We start from the raw sequence: 6,886 nt of genomic DNA, 5'->3' as shown, positions 1-6,886 counted from the left end.
CTTGAGCCTCGCAGAGGGAAATGTCTAAAAAGGTGCGTCACAACTATGTGGCTCAAATCAGACGCAGAAAGCTTTGTCGACGGTTTGTTTTTAAAGTAATTCCTTAGTATTGCATTGCGCATCCCTACTGCGCACTTTTTTCACGTCATTAGCTCGCGCACATGAGCACGTGCGCATACAAAACGCAAGAGATCTCGCTCAAACTAAACGCGATAACAAAATAAATGCTCCTTTTCTCTCAAACGAGCACGGTGACCCCCGATTTTTTTTTCAGGTATTTGCTAAGAACAGTCTAATAAAGAACATATTTAAAGAAGAAAAAAAGGTTTGATAGTAGAACATGAAATTTTTTTGGAAAACAGTTCCGCACTGGGTGTATTTTACCCAAAGCGAGGACTTCAAGCTAACCACGGAGCTGTCCCAAAAAGTGCACTATTCCCACAACCAGGGAATCAAAGACGGCGCAAATGAAGCAATACTGCTTATGTAAATAAAAGAAGCTTTATTTTCAAAATAAAATTTTGTGTCTTTGATGTAACCAAGACTTAATTCTGTATGAATGTGATTCGAATTTTTAACGCGAAAACAGTAAAAATACCCCATTTTAAGAGCCTGCTGACACGTAAACAAGCACGGTGACCCCATTTTTTAATGCATTTTTTAAATGCTCATATCATGAATGTAAATTATGTCAAGTTTCCAAAAACGTTTGATAGTAAAACAATTTCAAGGGAATTACCTTAAATGCTCTGAAAGGTGAGCACCTGACGACGAATTTTGAATTTTTTCTCTCAATAGTCACACCGTTCTCGCCAATTTTATTCTTGGAATGTGGACTCACACTTTCAATGCCGGGTGATTTGGAGTAATCGTGAAATTATGACAATAACGTGAAATAATATTTTCAGAAGACGTTCTCGTAGCCGTTGTCGTCATTGCTTAAGGTCCTTAATATAATTAAATTATACAGTACTTTTCTTAGCGGGGGGGGGGGGGGGGGGGTTGCTCCACTGAGGAATGGCGTAGTCGCAAGTCTTCTCGAGGAGAGGGGAAAGGCTGCTTACCTCCTGCACCCCTCCCTCCCAGATCCGCCCCTGTTATGGGTTGGTTTCTAGGAGAGGCAAAACCAGAATACCCGGAGAAAGAACTAACAAACTCAACCCACAAGTGACGTCATCCCTGCTCGCCTTTACTTTCCTTCCAACTGTGAGCTTTTCCGATACGACAAGCTTAAGGTTTCTGAGCACTTGAAACTAGACCTAGTGGTTTGCAGCAAGGAGGAAAGAAAGGGGTCGATAATTGATGTCACACTGACCCATTTGACAATAGAGTGAAGGAAAAAGACTGTAAAAAACATTGACAAATATCTTGACCTGAAATATTAAGTTGCTCGAATATGGAAACGATGACACGCTGAGATAATACCGAGAGCCATTGGAGCATTAGAGACCATTACAGGGTACATTAGAAAGTTGGCTGCATTGAAAAGATTGATATGTCTCGGATACGTACTGATCACGAGTTATGCCGCGTTAGATACCGGGGATATCATCAACTCGGTCATGGTTCATTTTATTTCACACTGTTTACAAAGGAAGAGAATTGATAAAAAGTTATGAAAGTTAGGTTCTACTTAATAATTGAAAAGCCAAGTTAATTACAATTATTGCAATGCAGAATGTATGCGGTGGCCAAATTAGCATACGCTTTTTGAGTTAGCCACCAGACCAAATGATAGAGGATATTTCAATATTTATTAGTCGAGAATAGCGTTTTGTTCTTCGATTGGCAGGACGTAAGGGGTCCATGGAAAGGTCTGAAATGGTTGGGGGGTTGTGATTGCATGTCGTGGTACTATTTTGGTGTGCTGGCAAAAATAATATTTACTTACCTATACGTTCACAGTGAATTCCGACTAAGCCATGCTTACATGTAGACTAAAATAAGAAAGGTAAAAATAAAATAACTAACAGTAAAAAGACAAAAAGAAAAAAAATTTCTACTTTCTAAAGCAACTGTGGTACTGCGTCGATGGGAGAGTGAAACAGGAAAATTTGGTTTTATCAAACGTGTTGATAAAGGTGGAATTATCACCGTGAACGATTTGGAAAGGTGACGTTTCGAGCGCTAGCCCTTCGTCAGAGCGAATAAAAGAACGCTAACAAAGTCTCCCCGGCTGTAAGTTCGAAGAATTTTGAATGCTTGAAGGTTAAAGAAAGTAGTTGGTAGCGGATACACTGAGAGTGAATATACTGAGCGAAAGTACTCATATCAAGTTATACTCGCCTACAGCTTGTGCAATTTTGAGAACTTTCAAATGCAAAACATCACTCGTCCCCACAAATCACCCGCGTTCATGCAATTTCCTATACTTATTAGCATTTCGCTTTTATTTAGGGACCACAACCAGAGCCTAGAGCAACATGTACTTGATGACCTCAAATGAGTACGTTAACGACAAAAGAGGAACAAAATATTCATACGTACCCATGGGCTGAAATGATAGAATGCAGCATTGACTTCCAAAGCATCTTTGGAGGCCCTGTACTTGTGAATGTCCAGTAGCTCACATAGATAAAGATCGTTTAAATCTGAATTCACTGCCAGGTTAAATGATTTGCACAAAGGCTCACTAACGCAATTGAAAGTGCAGCCAAAAATGTCACCAACCAAAATGGAATCTATCTTCGACACCACTAATCGGCGATTTGGATCGGATTTGAAGTTTCCATTGACGATATGATGTCGCCTTTGGTCTCGATAAAGAGCCGCTTGCTGAAAAGTTGCTTTAGTTTGAGAAGAGAACCACCCAATGAACAAGAATACCGGGAACAAAACAACCATTTTGCTCCTTGCAAAAATCAGAGTCTTATGCTCTTTGCAAAGAGCACAGTGTTCTAAGTTAGTTGAATGTATTGAGGGAGGTGACTCAGTTTAAAGGTAAAATTATTCTGGAAAAAAATTCTTTTGCTCGGTGGTTTAACTAATGTTTTATTCATCTTATGATTGCCCCCTGATAATCACTTAAAGTAATCAACAATAACTGCAAGGCAGAAGCACGTGACCTTCAAGCGTGTAACTTGCAACTGGAACAAAGCTGGGGATTTTATCACATCAATGTTATTCCCAAATATGGGCAAAAATAAGATCGAAGCAGCTCGCGCGGGAAAATGCACGAGCCGTAGGTTATATCCAAATTAGGAAAAAAGTCCAGATCTGAGTTAAACGCTTCAAAGTCACGAGCCTGTGCTTTAAGGGGAATGACTGTAAATATTTTACACAAACATCTCTGAGATCGTTGAAAAAACATGACCCCTGACATAACAAGAGAATAATGCAGAGCTTGCTTCCACGCCATTCTGTGGCGGGGGGTGGGTAAAAAATTGGGCAAAAAAACCTGTCAAGTTTTTGAAAATCCTCAAGGACGTGTTCTTAAAAGAATGAATGTTATTTTGAATTTAAAGGTGAATCTGTATCAAGAAATCGGACAAAAAGTTGAAATTATTATGGATGAAAAATTTGTTAAATTAATCAAAATCTGTCAGCACGACACACTGAAAGGTGATTGTTGCATATTTTAGAGTCATATCATTATGTTTGGTGTTAGGTCGGCACTGAAATGGCAAAATTTTACAGAAGGATGTGCTATTATATTTTAATCTAAGTTAAAAGAATGACAGAAATGAAAACCACTTCGAAAAGAAAAGTGTATGCGTATGCAGAGGAAAAGAGAACGACTTTAATATTAAATTATTTGTAGTTTCAATTGACGTTACTTCGTCGCTGTCATGTTGGTGGAAAGAAACAATAGATCTTTTATTAACCGGGCTTTTTTTTTTCGTCCAACAGCATTTTTGCTGTACCATTATGACTGTTGTGAACTATCTTTTGGTGCTTGCAAGATTGCCTTATTAACACTGAGAAGAGCATATTGATATAATCGATCCGCTAACTGTAACGTATCGGCTCATTATCCCTTACGCGTCCCGATAATCTCTCAGTTTTTGATGGCTGATGTCAGTGATCTTTGGGTTGAATTTTTTAGGACTGCTTCATATTTATGTAAAAGAAAAGAAATGTAAGCTATCAACGTCAACGGAAAGCCGCTCATTTCATGATTTTGCATAGACCTGATTCAAAAATTGCAGCCGCGTGGAGCAGCCTGGGGTCAATTTAATAAAACTTTTACACGTGTAATTTACAAGTGTAGCTATTGTTCTCAGACTCTAAAACAATGGCTACACTTGTAAATTACACAGGAAAATCCCTGATGACTGGAATCAGGGTATCATCATCAGGATACCAAAGAAAGGAGCTCTGTCAGAATGTAGCAACTGGAGTGATATTACATTGCTATCCACTCCTAGTAAGATCTTAGCGAAAGTAATCATGAAGCGCCTGTCACTGGCTTTGGACCATAAACTTTGCAAGGAACAGGCAGGTTTCAGGAGGGGAAGGGGTTGTGTCGATCATATTTTTCACGCTGAGAAATATTATTGAAGAGAGTACCGAATGGCAGCGAACAGGCCAGCAAGGATGACACAGTCGGTTAGTATGCGGCCGTCGTGCAAGAGGTCCAGAGTTCGATCCCCGGATCTCACATCCTTGTTTCGACTTCTTTCCTTTCAGTGTAGCTAAGTAGCTTTAAATACCTGTAAAACGGAGCACTGATGGAGAGGGGGGAGTAAAATGAGCGCACCGTCGACCTCAGGTTTGTCAGTTGAATTACTGTTACGAATTATCGACGTTAAATATGGTTGCTTTGCTTTGCTTTGCTTTTAACTCTCTATGACTTTGTAGATTTTGCTAAGGCCTTCGACACTGTACCCCGACACAACCTCTGGAAGATACTACGAACGTATGAAATCCCTTCCCACTTTGCTGAGGTTATCAAAAGCTTCTATGATAACTTTACCTGCTCGGTTGGTGATGGTGACATATTATTTGAAGTCCACTCTGGTGTCAGACAGGGGTGTGTCATGTCCACATTGCTTTTCAACTTTGTTGTGGACTGGATCATGCGGCGCACCACTGAGGATCAGATCAGGGGCATCAGATGGACGCCCTTTTCCTATTTGGAAGACCTAGATCACGCTGATGATCTAGCCTTACTATCGCACACCCACACGCACTTTCAAGTGAAGATGCAACGCCCTAACACCTTTGCAACGCAAGTTTAACTCAACATCAGCAGCGAGAAGACCGCCTGAGGTCGCTAGCAGGACTGCTATTGCGTTGATGGTGGGTTGTGATGAAAGTTCAATCTTTGCCAATTGATTGTGATGAATTGTGACCGTGGGAACATTTTATGCAGGAATATTTGACTCAAATTGGTGGCACCTGAGAATTTATTCTCCAGCCTTGGGATTTTATTATAACCGTTGACAACCACGAAATTGAGAAAAGGCTCAAATCGTGTCCGATCTGGAAAATAACCACACAGGAAGGAAGGTACCCACAATGCAGTAAGGTCAGGCTTTTTAATTGAGAATTTTTTCGTATAATTATCTTTTTAAGCTTTTTATCGGGATTCCCATACAAATCCTTATATTTTTGTCGGCCATGCTCACACTGAGCTTGGGGCGCCTGTGGTTCCAAGTCTTTCAACAGTTGCGTCCGGTGTTGGGTTTATTTCTTCGCTAAGAAGCTGCTGTGATAGGTAATTTTATACGTATGTAAATTGAATATTCATTTCCAATAGTACGAAATGTTATTCAAAAGTCCTCTACAGCTGTAGGTTGCATTCATCGAAGTGTGAAGGAGTTGTGTACAACTCCCGATAAAAGAATTAAGCCGCAGTTCTGCGCTGGATTGCAGTTCGTGTTGAGGTCAACTCGCTCGATGAAGAATCGCCATGCTGTTGTAACTCGTTGGCCTTATGCAATGTACCAAACAGATCTAACGAGCTATGCAGGTCTTTGGCTATTGTACCAAACAAATGTACCGAGTTGTGTAGCCCGGTGGCCCGTTTGCCAAACAAATTTACTGAGTGGTGTAGCTCGGCGGCCATTGTGCCTAACAATTATTACCCAGTAGTCACTAAAACGTATTTCCGCGGTGCCGAAAGAAGCCAAGCGTTCGATGTAGACTTAAGGCAATGCACACACAGTCAAAAAGCAAAAAAGCAGAGAAACGAAAAGATGACTTAGATGATTACTAAAGCGATGACGAGCACCAGTTGACACCAAAGTAAAGCAGAAAAAGACGAAGAGAAGTGATGCCCTTAAATTTGTGCAAGAGCAGAGTGAAAAGGAAGAGGAACGAAAGCAAGAGGAAATGAATCACCGCAGAGAGATGGCTGCGATTGAGATGAAGCGGCAAGATCTACTTCAACAGCAGTTGCAAATGCAACATATGCAGACTATGGTGTTTGCTATAGTATCGAAAATGATCTCCAAAATGTCACAGCCATAATCAAATCAGAATCGTTTGAAGTGATCACCACTGTACTGTTTTTCTTACATGTTGATCGCGGAGTCTTTTAACATGCCAGCATCGTGACGACGCCTCTCAGTGGGGCCATATAGGTTTGCTATGAGTCCGTTGGGAATTGCTAATGATTGGAATTTTAGCGAATGTACTCTTTTAACGGAGAGTAGCCAAACACAACATCCCTAGTGTTTTGTGTGGCCGACGTGTCATTTCGGGCAATTTACTGCTTCGTTTTCCACATAACGGCCTGGGTGTGCGGAAAACGTACACCCTGCAGTAGTAATTCGCCTGAAATGACTCGTCGGCCACAGAAAACACTAGGGATGTTGTGTTTGGCTACTCTCCGTTCGTCATTTTATATTTTTGTGGGGTCTTCGTTTTTGGTTTTCGTTTTTCACTTACCGACCTGGGTGTGTGGAAATCGAAGACCCTACCGTAATTCACAAGAGATAGC

At 40.8% G+C, this 6,886-nt stretch overlaps 1 protein-coding gene across 1 annotated transcript in view; it reads right to left on the bottom strand.

The window, feature by feature from the left end:
* The window catches only part of LOC138021385 (neurexin-4-like), a 4,114-nt gene extending 2,195 nt beyond the window's left edge, over positions 1-1,919 (bottom strand). The window contains exon 1 of the mRNA XM_068868248.1: positions 1,892-1,919. The gene's annotated coding sequence lies outside the window, so the exon portion shown is untranslated. The remainder of the gene's footprint in view (positions 1-1,891) is intronic.
* Positions 1,920-6,886: the final 4,967 nt, after the last annotated feature.

This window comes from Montipora capricornis, chromosome 10 (genome assembly GCF_036669925.1).
Source record: "Montipora capricornis isolate CH-2021 chromosome 10, ASM3666992v2, whole genome shotgun sequence".
In the NCBI taxonomy this organism is placed as follows: Eukaryota; Metazoa; Cnidaria; class Anthozoa; order Scleractinia; family Acroporidae; genus Montipora; species Montipora capricornis.
This window is presented reverse-complemented; position numbering and strand designations above follow the sequence as displayed.